The sequence below is a fragment of the Drosophila busckii genome, chromosome 2L (genome assembly GCF_011750605.1).
Source record: "Drosophila busckii strain San Diego stock center, stock number 13000-0081.31 chromosome 2L, ASM1175060v1, whole genome shotgun sequence".
Classification (NCBI taxonomy): Eukaryota; Metazoa; Arthropoda; class Insecta; order Diptera; family Drosophilidae; genus Drosophila; species Drosophila busckii.
Window position 1 is genome coordinate 13,376,443 of NC_046604.1, and position 13,171 is coordinate 13,389,613.

General features: G+C 32.2%; 1 protein-coding gene across 2 annotated transcripts in view; it reads left to right on the forward strand.

Annotated features, from left to right (window-relative positions):
* LOC108607843 (putative neural-cadherin 2) overlaps positions 1-13,171 on the forward strand; it is a 145,948-nt gene that overhangs the window by 17,666 nt on the left and 115,111 nt on the right. For both annotated transcript variants that reach the window (XM_017998908.1, XM_017998909.1), the window contains exon 2: positions 2,902-2,945. The gene's annotated coding sequence lies outside the window, so the exon portion shown is untranslated. The remainder of the gene's footprint in view (positions 1-2,901; positions 2,946-13,171) is intronic.

The following is a 13,171-nucleotide window of genomic DNA, read 5'->3' on the forward strand; positions in this document are numbered from 1 at the left end:
GAGAGAGCGAGTCGAGTCGAGTCGAGGGCGAAAGCATATTTTCTGCTTTTAATTGCAATATATTCTTTTAGACAAAATGACTGATGATGTTTGGGGGCTATGGAGTTGTTTTTCGAGCTCCAAAAGCGGAAACGGAAAGCCAAGCCGGAGATGGAGACGCCTCAACTCGACTAAATGAACAACAGCAGCAAGGCAAAAACTCTCTCTCATACTCATACGCCCTGTTAGCCCCAGCCTCAGTCATGGCATATTGTGGTCGCCAGCGTTGTTGGTTACTGCGGTCGCTTGTTGAATCCCTCGCAACTGTGATACAAATAAGTTTGCTTACAAACTTCGAGTTTGAGTTTGAGTTCGAGTTTAGTCTGGCTGGCTTTAGTGCTTTGTCTTAGCTCAGTTTGCCATTTGGCTGATGAATAAATGAAAGCAAAAAGAAAAAGCGAAATAACTAGCCACTGGTTACTTACAAATATTTTAATTAATATAATGCGAGTACAGACGACATTTGAGATAAATGCATTTATATTAAATAAAAGCTTGCGAAATGATTGATGAACCTATGGAAAAAATTAATTAGTAATTAAATAATATTTCTTAGCTAAAGAAAAAGCAGAAAATATTAAATAATTAATATTTTGGTTAATGAAAAAAAAGGAAAATTAATGTATTATCATATTTATTTATATTTATGTGATTTATTTAAATAAAGTTAATTTTTTTTAATATAATTAAACATATAGTCATGTATTTTCTATAAAGATATTATAATTTATAAATTAAATAATAATTATTAAATGCTATATTAACTTCATATTTATATTATTATCAAATTTTATTTATATTTATTGATTATTTATATAAAAAAAGAAAAATTTTTTTTTTAATGGTTAATAAACGTGTTTAGCATTAAGCAGCTTTAAATATATTTATAAATTAATAATAATTTTATTTTAATAATTTAATAAGTATAAAATATTAATTTATACATTTAATAATAATTTATTTTGGATAGAGTAATTGTTTCTATATAAAAAAAATTATTATTTATAGAGTAATTGTTTCTATCTAAAATAAACTATTATTTATAGAGTAATTATTTCTATTTAACATAAATTATTATTAATAGAGTAATTGTTTCTATCTAAAATAAATTTTTATATAATATTGTTTGCAATATAAACAATTTTTATTTAATATTGAAATTCAATTTTTAATATCTCACGCTCTTCTGTTCTTACGTTAACTGCTGCTCTCTCACTAAAACTAAAACTATTATTTCTAACTTTCATTTATTTTTTTTTTGTTAATTTTCTAGCTGTGCAGCGATAATTTCGTAATTTATTTAGTGCCGGCTGTGAAAATTTGCTCAACTGCAAGCAAGCATAAATTTTATTATTGGCAAATGCCAAATGCAGCTACAAAAATTTTTTTCATAATCATTTTTGTGATTTTTTCGTTCTTCTTGCTTTCCGCTTGCTATGCAAACTTTTCGCTCACTCAAACAAATGATTAATGAAGCTTGGGGAAAAACTTGCGCGCGGAAATTTAATCAAGCGCTAAAGCAGATCGAAACAAACGTTATATATATATATAGAAAAAAAGAAAACTTATAATAAGCTTTAAATTGGCCTGCAATATGCTTATGAAAAAAACTAGAAAAAAAACAAGCGACCCGCCCCCTCTAGACTACTGGGCGTATAAATTATGTTCATGACAATGGAATTGGCGGCGTTGGCGCTGCGCTGTGATTTATTACACGATTTTTGACATGCATTTTATTCATTGTTTATTGTTTTGCTGGATGAGCTGTTGAGTGGGTGGTGGGTGGGGGGAGGACTTACGCTGATGTTTAATTAATTGCGTCTATGTTGAGAGAGTTAAACAATGCGACTGAAGTAGCGGGCTCTATAGAAAAAGTATAATTGTTGTTATGCATAGAGTAGTTGGATGAAGCAGTTTATGGCTGATTAAAATGAGCTTCAGTTAGGGTGGGCTTAAGCATTATTTATGGGCGGCTAGGCGTTGCTGTAAGTGGCTAAGCCTTTATAACTGGAAAAAGGGTAGAAAGCATTTTAATTGCATTTTGTTTAAAAAAAAAATAAAGCAAGTATAAATGAGCATAAATATATGTTGCTTGGGTCGGAATAATTTTATATATATTTATTGAAAAATAATTAAAATTGTATAGCTCAAGTACAAGTACAAAAAATATAAAACCTTTTGATAATTTTTTGATATATATTTTGTATTGCTAAAATATAATTATCAATAATTATAAGAAATAAATTAACGTTGGAAAAATTAAAAAAAAAATTTAAAAACAAGGCGGAAATACAAAAATATTGATGTTTTTTCTAGGTACTCTTAGTTTTTAATTTCATAAAACAATCAATATTTACGGTGTCTAAAACTTTAAGTTAATAGTTTATTGAGCAACAATATTTTTATTATTTTATTTTAATAACAAAAATCTGTTGCTTGAAATTTGGGCAACAAAATATTTTATATTAGTATATAATATATAATTTGTATTGCACACAAATAATTAACAGTTTATAAGTTAAATAAAATTTGTAGAAAATTAAATTAAATAATAAATTATCCTTGAAAAAAATTATAAAAAAAATGTAAAAATCAAGGCGGAAATACATAAATAATGATGTAATTTATTTATTTCTAGGTAAATAGAAAACAATCAATATTTAGGGTCTATGAAAATTTAAGCTAATTAAAATAAAACTCAACAAACATTAAGCAACAATATTTTACTATTTCGTTGATTTAAATGTATTCAATTTTTTGAAATACTATACATTAGTATAAAGTTTTAAATGCCTTAAAATTTTTATAAATAAAACTGCTAACTAACATATTATTAAACTATTTTATTTCTTTTCTTTGCAGTTCTCGCAGCTGCGCTCAGCATTAAATGAAAAGCAAACGAAACTGTAAGTAATACAAAACTTTAAAATGCACAAGGGTCTATCTATATATATTTTTGATTATATTAGTTTTTGTCTACGATTTCAAAGAGTTTGGATATCAGTAATCAAAACAGTGAAGCGCTTGAGGGCGTAACAACAATATGTTAAATTTTGCAATTTTTTTCTTTGCTGCTGATTTGCTTCAACGAGTGAGAGCGAGTCTGACAGGTTTCCGTTTACGCAGACGCATTTATAGTTTATGCAGGCACGTGTTGTAGTCAAGCCTGAAATTTAAAATGGGTATCAACTTGCAACTTTTCCAATCACAGACAGACAGACAGACAGAGAGGGGAGTGGGCAGATTTGAGTATATACATCATGGCTGTCAGTTTTACGCTTAAATTTCATTAAACTTTTAGGCGAGGCTTTGCGTGTTGTCCCTCGTCATATAGACAGACTATATGTTTTTTACTTTTTTGAACGTATTCATGAGCAATAAACAGCATCAATTTTTGTTTTTGACATTGACAGCGTTGCCCCTAACTAGACACGGGCTTGGCTAACACATAAAACCAAATGAAGTTGACATTGACAGCAGCGTGCGGAAAGTTTTAATGATAAGGTCAAAGGCTCACATCAATTTGAGTGGCAATTAATCACAGTTTTGTCACAATTTTTATGAGCTCAGCTCACTCTTGTTAGCTCACGTTCAATTGTTTTATGCCAGTCCACTTCTGGCCCAAAGTGTTCCCAGCAGTCGTCAAGCGATTTATGATGTGCTCGCCTCCCCATGTACTTGAGCTATATTTTTGGAGTGCCCTAGCGCCGGCCGCAAACTTTCAACGTCAATTTGGCTGCCATATATACTGCTGTATATAAAGTTTTTAATGGCTCGCTCTCTCTCTCTCTCTTTGTTGGCCAAGTTTATGCAGCTGCAGTGTGTGTGTCCAAGTTGTGTTTTGTTGTTATTATTAAATTAGTTGCGGGCGATTTGTGGTAATTAGAGTGAAATTTTATGCTCCTTTGAACTTGTTAGTGGCTTCCGCTGAAGACGACGAAGCCCGCAACGCCTGTCTGAATATTTTATCAAATTTCATGCAATTATCTTACGCTCGCTCTCTCTCTCTCTCTCTATGTGTGCAACGCTTTTTGTTGATAGCCTCTTGTTTATGCAAATTATCGTTTAAACTGCAACAAATTGAGTGCAAGTTATAAATTTGTTTTTAGCGTTAAACATAAGCCAAAGCTGCAACAGCGGAAGCAATTACCTTAAGCATGGGGCGTGAGGGAGTGAGGTGCGACTAAAGGGCGTTTATTATTCTATGTTAGGTTAGTATGAAAAGTGAGCTTAAGTGTAGCGAGCAGCTTACAGCAGCTACGGCTAGCATAATATTAAAATAAATCAAATATGAAAAGCGCCAGTTAACGTTGCTTTAAACTGTTTTATGTGCGTAGAATATATAAAAATATCATTAAAGCATTATCTTGTTGTTATAATTGAATTTTATTTTAATTAAATATTTTTAGTTAGATGAGAAAAGAAATATTTAAGCAATGCCTGTAAAAAATTCCGAAGCTGCAGCTGAGACTGCATTAAATTTAAATTTAATTAATTTTTTTTATATACGAAAATTAAATTAAAGATCTTCCTTTAATTAATTAATTATTAATTAATTAAGAGATTTTTTGACACGTTGTAAAAAAATTTTTCTAAACTGCAAATGCATCAAAAGTGCGTAGAGCATTAAAAATTGTATAAAAACTAGTTTTATTAAATTTCATTTAATTTTTTAAAATTAAAACACATGCATAAAATTTCTGAAACATAAACTTGTTTGCTTAAATTTTAATTATTTTAAATTAAATATTATTTTAAGAACAAACACTTAGCAATGAAATTTGCTTGCCAACGTCCGACAAATTTTTTTTCTAAACTGTAAATGCAGCAACATTGCGTAGAGCATAAAAAATTATAAATAAACTAGTTTTATTAAATTTCATTTAATTTTTTTAAATTAAATCTTGCATCAACTTGCCAAAGTGTTAAAAAGTTTTTAAAAACTGCAAATGCAACAAATTTCTAAAACGCACAAGAAATTATAAATAAACTTGTTTGCTTGAATTTCATTGCTTTTAAATTAAATATTATTTTAAAATAAACACTTAACAATTAAATTTGCTTGCCACGTCCTTAAGTCTTAAACAAATGCAAATGCAGCAAATGCCCGCAGGAAATGAGAAATTATAAACAAACTAGTTTGCTTAAGTTTCCTTTTATATTTTTTTTTTTAAATAAAATGCTTTTACTTATAAGCAAGGCATTTAGTTGTGCACACGTCTTCTTCTTTTTATAAACTGCAAATGCATCTAAATGCGAAATTATGAATAAATTTGCAGCATATGAAAGATTTTTATTTGCTTGCCAAATGAGACGCCAATGGCAAGGTAAGCAGCTTAAGCTGAGAGCTGAGTTGAGCTCAGCTGAGTTTTACTCAACTATTTATCTTCTTATGTGTGTGTGTGTGTGTGTGTGTGTTGTATGTGGCACAAGTGCGAGCTTCCAACAACGTCTGCGGCAATCTGTCCGTGCGTGTTGCGTTGAATCTTAACTGAAGCATCATCATTTATTTATGCGTGCCAGCGAGCAATGCGTTGCGTCTCGAGGAGGGCGCGCGCGTCTGCATTCCGTGTGGCTTGCCGTGTTAATAACACGTCAACAGCAAAAGCATATCAAGCATACGCCAGGTTGTGCCTGCGCCTGAGCTTGAGCTTGTTACACAATGTTGCGTCTGACGCGCTTGTCCGGCTGCTTGGCTCTGCACACTAAACGCTCTTTATGGGGGCATGCAACATACAGCAGCAGCAGCAGCAGCTGGCAATGAGCCATCGACACACTTTGGCTTGGGCTCTTGCAAATTGCAATTAATTAATTGAAGTACTTGAAGCAGAGACTGCAGCAGCAGCAGCAGCAGCAGACGCTTAACGCTTGCCCCATTAACTGGCAACGCACAATGCGTTGCATGCAGCATGTGTCTTGCAATTTTCAATGCCTGTCACGTTGCTCGACACTCGAGCGAGCTCTTCACAAAATTTATAAAAAGCAGCAGATCTTACGCTTTTAGGCTGCTGCGCGTAATTGACATAATTATTGCCTCAATGCGCTTAATCAAGCAATGGGTTGTAAATATTTATGTTGAAAAAAAAATAAAGAAATATTCAGATTTTAAATGACGTGGAATTAAAATTTTCGCCAGCATTTTCCATTATTTTCTTACATATCATAATAAAACGCGTCGTATGCGTAATGCCAAGACAAAGACAACGCAGCGCAATAACAACGCAATATTTATTATAATTTGCTTGCCAAATATAATAATAAAAAAGCAAACAAATATATAAAAGGCGTGCCAGCTTTAGATACACTTTGAAAAAAAATTTTTAAGGCTTAGAAATAAATTTTGAACACAAATTGATTGATGAAATTTAATGCTGAATTTTTGTAACAATTTTAGCAACATATATATAATAAGCATGCACGCAAATACACTTTAAAACTTGAGATACACTTTGAAAATAATTTTTAAAGGCTAACAAATAAATTTTGAAATACAAATTTATATATTCAATACTAAATTAAATTAAATGCATTTAAAATTTAATTCATAATTTTTGTAACAATTCTAGCAACATATATATAATAAGCATGCACTCAAATACACTTTAAAAAATTATTCTAAATTAAATGTTCAATTAATATTGGAACACAGCTTATATATTGCTGTAATTATATTAAACTATATTTTATTTGTTTACTTTACAAATTAAAGCACAAGCTTTTGTATTGAATACTTAGACATGTTCGTTATTTATCGATTTTTCGCTGCTTATCGATATATGTTATATAATATAAAATTGCAAACCTAAAGGCGACGCACTTAAAATTTATTTTATATTTATTACTGTTGCTACAATTCGCTGCTACCTTCATGAATATTTCAAACAGCAAAGTGTATGCCCAAACGAATATGAAGAGAACAGAGAACAAATTTAAAAAAAATACATATGTATGTGTTTATATATATACGCGCATTTAATATTCATTGAATTTATTTTGTAACAACAAATAATAAAAGCGACAGGGCGTAACGCAATAATAACAAACAGCCAAATGGACACACACACACACAGACAGACACATATGTGAGGTTAACGTGTTGAAAAAAAAAAACACACACAAAATAAAGATATTATGAGTCTCAAAGTGAGCAACAAGATATAAATATTTGATGAAGCATTGAATTGCGTTTTCAATGTGGCGGATTTAACAAGCAAATCAAACATGGTTTCAAAATCATTGTTTATGTTGCATTTAGGGCGCAAAAAACAATTTACTTTTAATTGATGCGTGTAATTTTTAAGCTAATAAATTCAAATGGAGCGTGAGCAGACAAATATAAAATAAATATTAAATTTGTGGCATATGTGTGCTTTGATTAAATGTTTATACCAAGCAAATATTAATAAAGCAACGTATGTGTGTGTGTGAGCTTAATATATGAGCCATAATGAATTCAATTAATTCACTGGCTGCCAAAAATCCACTCAAGCTTTTAAGACAGACGCAGCAGCAGCAGCAGCTTTGACCTCTCGTCTCGGCATCATTATGATGACTGATTGTTGCTGTCAGCAAGCAGCGCGCTCGCTCTCACACACTCACACCCTCTCTCTCTTTCTTTATGTGTGTGTCTTTTATTTCTTTTGTGCGCTGCTTTTGTTTGCTGCGCTTTGCACGTTCCTGTGGCTTTATTAATGCGTGCTAAATGTCCCGTCAAAGACATTCGCTCTATACACTTGGGTAACTGCAGCGACTTCAGGGGGCTTTCATCATAATAATAATGTAGTCCTAGGTGCTGTGCGCATCCACAAAAAGTTAGTACAGACTATAACTCAGCGTTGACAATGAGCGAATTACTTATATCACTTGTCTGTGTTGCTTATAGATTTGCCCAGCATTTAAATTTGAAACCAAATATCTTTGTTAAATCTTAAAATAATTATTTCTTTAATAAACATAATTTCAATATTCCATTTTAATTATATAGTTTATATATATATATTATAAGCAACAGTATAAACCAAAATCTAAAGCAGTTCAAAGCTTAAACTAATTTTGTAACTCGATTAGGACTTACTACAATTTATTAAATATTGTTTTTTTAAATTTATAACTTGCCTCTGAAATAAGCAAAGATTTTTCTCAAACTCAGCTCCCAGCTTATTTAATAATTAAATATTATTTGTTATATAAAAACAAAGCAAAGTTTTAGATAATAAAGTCGCAGAAGTAGCAAAGATTTTAACAATTAATTATTATATATAAAAAAATTTCTCAGACTTAGCTCTTGCCTCTCAAAGAAGAATTTGTACCACTTAAACTTATCTTGAAGTTGTTAATAGATTATTTTAAGCTTGAATTGAATTAATATGATAATTCAAATTGTTTATATTTATTGTAGTTTACCTTTTTGCTATTTAATAGAAATATAAAATTGTTATTTACCTTAAATATACAAATAAAAATTTTATTTTAGTGCAGCAACAAAATGCGATTTATTTGAAAACATTATTTTTTTCTATATGTATTGCCAATTATATTTTCTAGACATTATTAGACGCTCAACTTCATCTGCTAGCTCTCAGATTTTAATTTTGTTATTTATATATCATATGCTAAATAACTTGCTTATTAATTAAACTAAAAAAAATCATAGTCAACTTTAATATTCAAACTACTCCTCATGCATGTTTATCTACTTATTTGGAAATTTTTGTGGCAAAGTTGCTGCGCCATTGCAGCAACAACAAAATATCGAACGCATAATTAGCTAAAAATGCTTGCTGTCTCTCTCTCTCTTTCTCTCTCTCTCTCTCTCTAACGCACATCACTCACTCTTTCAATGTTGACACTTTGCAGGCAAGGCAACTGTTTTATTATTGTGCTACGCCAGTTTTTGCCACAAATTTTGCATAATTTTCACAATTTGCCCCAAAAATGTTGCAGGCAGCAATTTTATGCAAATTTATGCACAAAAAAGTTTTCGTGTTGCGGGTGTGTGTGTGTGCAACGCTTGTGGTGTAATCCATGTTGAGGTTAATTGGCAGCACATTAATTTGCCCAAAACGGCCATCAATTGCCCAAGTTTGCACACACACATACAAATGTGTGTGTGAAATAATTTTTGGCATAGAATATTTGTCATGTAAGCTGCGCAAAAATTTGCTTGGCTCGCTCTCTCTCTCTCTCTCTCTCTCTCTCTCTCTCTCTGGTTGGCAAATAAACATAATGCGTCTATTTGCCACTTAATGAATTTTTGCAGCAGGCGTGGCATGCCACACAGCAAATGGCAAACCTGTGTTGCAAGCTGCAGCCAAGTTGGCTTGCCAACTTTTTTCGTTGCAAGTGGCAAATAAACTAACGCCAAAGCTAAAAACTTTCCACTCTCTATCTCTAAGTTTATGCAATTGTTATTATTTTTTGCTGCTGACTGACTTGACTGGTAAACAAAAATTGTCGCCTCAGCCTTGCGCATTGCTGTGCCAACTTAAATGTAATTGTAATTTTTAATTTCGAGTGCCAACAACAACAGCAACAACAATGAAAGTTATTGTATGCTTAAGCAAGTATTTTGTGCCAGCAATGCAAATGTTAATTGCGCAACACATAACTCATACTACCCAGCAGTGAAAAAGATGCCAGCACTCAAGTAAACAAAATGTGAGTTAAAGCAGGCCAGCAACAAAGGAGTGAGCAAGATAGCTATAGCGTTGCTAGCATGGAAACATGAGGACGGCTACACTTTAATGAGTTTCTTCTGCAGCAGCAGCAGCAGCAGCATAATTGGTTTTGCAGACAGCATGTAAAAAAGGCAGACAACATCCTCGAGTTGCCAGTTGCAGGTGCAGGCGACGACTGCAGATGATGGCTGCTGATGTTGCTGTCGTTTCCGCTGCTGCTGCTGGTAGTAAGTGCTGTTCTTAAACATGCCAATTCGCTAATAAAACGCTTTAAATAAAGGCTGCGACTAAAAATAAATACAATTAATTCAGCTGCATGCAGCGCACAAAAAAGTATGCTACACTTTTTTTAAAAGCAGCAAATTGTGCGGAAAATTTAATAAAAAGGCACAAGCATTTTGATTTATTTGCTATGCTGCAGCCTTTGTGCGTTTTCTAAGAATTTTTCTATATACTTCTTTTTATTATAGAAAAAAGGGAGAGCTAAGCTGGCTGCTGACTTTATTATTTTTTTTAAATACCAATTTTTTTAGATGTGTAATTTGTTGTTAAATTAGTTTGCTTTTATATTTTGCTAAATTATACTAAACTATATTATAATACTATAATAATAATACTATAATAGGATATGAGAATGTCTAGGTTATAAACCTGGTTGACAAGTCTTGGGGGTGTTGCCTCTTAAGTCTGACTTTAAGAAATTTATGCTAATTTGAACAAGAAAAGTTAACCTAATCAAACTGTTTTGCTCAGTTAAAGTCTTGCTTCAGCCAGAAGCCGTATAAGGCTGAATGAACAGCGACGAAGGCCACAAAGGACAATATTGTTAGCCGTATGACTTAAAAAAAAAAATAAAAAAAAGTCTTGCTTGTCTTTTTAGCGTAATTTTATGGCAATCTGTGCATTGATTAAGAAGCTATAGCTTTCTAGTTTATATCAGTGTAAAGTTTGCTAGTAATCGGCTCGAAATGAAATGAAGCGAACTCTTAGCACATAAAATAATTAGAAAATTCGTTGAATATGAGATTAGCGCACTCTACATATTTACTTTTTATATATTTAAGCGAAAATGCTTAGTTGGGGGTTAAGCAGTCGAATTAACCCTTCGATTCATTATGAGCTAGAAGTGTATAGCCAAGCTGCTTGCATCCAAATTTAACTCTATTATTTTTTCTTAATTTTTAACAGTTCATTCTTGTGTTACATTTTACCTACCCCTTGTTAAATACAAGGAAATTTGATTGTTATTGTTTGTTGTCTTTTGCTCCAATTAGCAAATTTGTACTAGGAATTCACGTTTGGCAGCTCAATTAAATGAGTTCTCGGAAATCAGTGCCAACATAATTTTAATGCATAAACAATTATTAAATTTGAAACTAAAGCGTGCTGTGCATGTCGCCTCATGCCTCAAGCGTGTGGCAAATACAAAGAGCAGCTGCAACTGAACCCGTAGCAAAAGGCGTTTGTAACTGTTAATCCCACTGTGTGGTGTGTGTGTGTGTGTGTTCAGTGTGCACTGTTTAAACTTTGTTATTGCTGCTGCTACAGTCGTCGCCTTTGTGTGATAAATGCAATGCGTTTGGCTAGCAACGTTTGCTGCACGTTCAACGAGCATACAATGCATAAATTGCTTCTTTTTTTTCGGTTGCAACTGCTGCTGCCCACATGCAAGCATTTGGCATTGCTTTTGTCCTCGTCCTTTGTGTGTGTGTGTGCGTGTGTGTGTGTGTAGGCATTATCCTTTAGCGCCTCGCTGACCATTGCAATTGTTTTCTATGGCAACATCGATGATATGCTCATGACTTTGTGCCCTGTTATCTTTAGCCGCTTAGCCGGCTTGCCTGCCATGCCACATGGCTTGCAACACGTTGTTGTTGTTGTTGCTGCTGCTGCGCACTGTTGAGTGGTTTTATAGTGGGATTTTAATCAGCGTAAAATCGTTGATTGTGCATAGCCATGCTGCGACAGCTGGCTCATTAACCACCACGCGCTGTCCGTTCGTTCTGTCTATTAAACTTGACTATCGTTGCTCACTTGGTTATCTCTGTTAGGTTTATCACTTGCCAATGGATATAAAGCAATTTATTGCTAACGACTTGTTAATGAAAAAAAGGCTCTGACAGGCTAAAATGATTGACAAGTGCTAAATGCTAATAGAAAATCAATTGAGTATATGGAAAAAAATGGTTTAATAATACAAAAAGAAAATGCAATACAAAAAATATTAAAAAATATAACATAAATATATAAAAAAAAAATAAATATATACCAATAATACAAAAAAAAAATACAAAGCTATTAAAAAATTAATTAGAGGAATATTAAAAAAAATATATAAAGATATATATTTAGACTTCAAATAAAATTGTTTAAAAATATAAAAAAAAAATACAGCACAAAGTAAAAAAAAAAAATTGTGATAAAAATATAAAAAAAAATATATATAAAAAACCAAGTTAAGACTTCAAATAAAATTGTTTAAAAATATACAGCACAAAGTTATTTTAAAATGTATTATAAAATTATTAAATTGTATGGCAATATTATTTTAGCTTTGTGTTGTTTGCTTAATTGTTTATTCATTTCATTACTAATTTTTTTAAAATTTACAATTACTTTAAATTTTTTATATTATATATTATAACATTTTTGTGCTAATCTGTTATTTATTTTCAAAAAAATTAATTTTCTAAATACTTGTCACTGCACATTTTTATGTTTAATTTATTTCTACACTTACTATTCCTATTTTTTAAAATTCCATTTAAATTTTTTAAACCCTCCTCATTAAAAATTCAACTCACGCGTTTTTTTAGTCTGCAACGTTTTTTAGCGCTTGTGTTAATTTATGCCAAAGTTCAGCTGCAATTGCCATTTGAGCTGTCGGTCGCATAGAAAATTTTGTGGCCAGCCAAAATTTCACATGCACATTCACAATTCAGCGACAGTTGCGTTCGCTTCGTAGCCATTCACAATCAAACCACTTGTCAGGCCATAAATTTAACACACACCTAACCACAGACTGTGTTACACGCTCTACGCAATGCACACACAGACCACGCAGGAAACCAAATCATTAGCTACAAAAATTCACCCCAGCCCAGTCCAGACCCCAGCCCAGTGGGAGACCGCAGAGCGTGCGTGCGAGAAAGAGAGCGCAATAGTGACCAACTGTGTGCGTTTATTGAATTTTTTGGCGGCAGTGAGAAATAATTTTATGTTTGGTTTGCACAAACAAAAATCAAGGCAGTTTGGCGACCACATCCGACCATAGTCTGCCCATAATTATCTAACCATAAAAATATTTGTGCGCAAATTTGCTGCAAATGTTTGGAGGTTAGAGCAACAAATAAACAAAAACACAGACATTGGTTTAATTTATCTATCTCTAGATACATATGTAGCTAATATTTAGACAGCAGTGTGCTTTGATATGTGTAGAAAATCAAATCAAA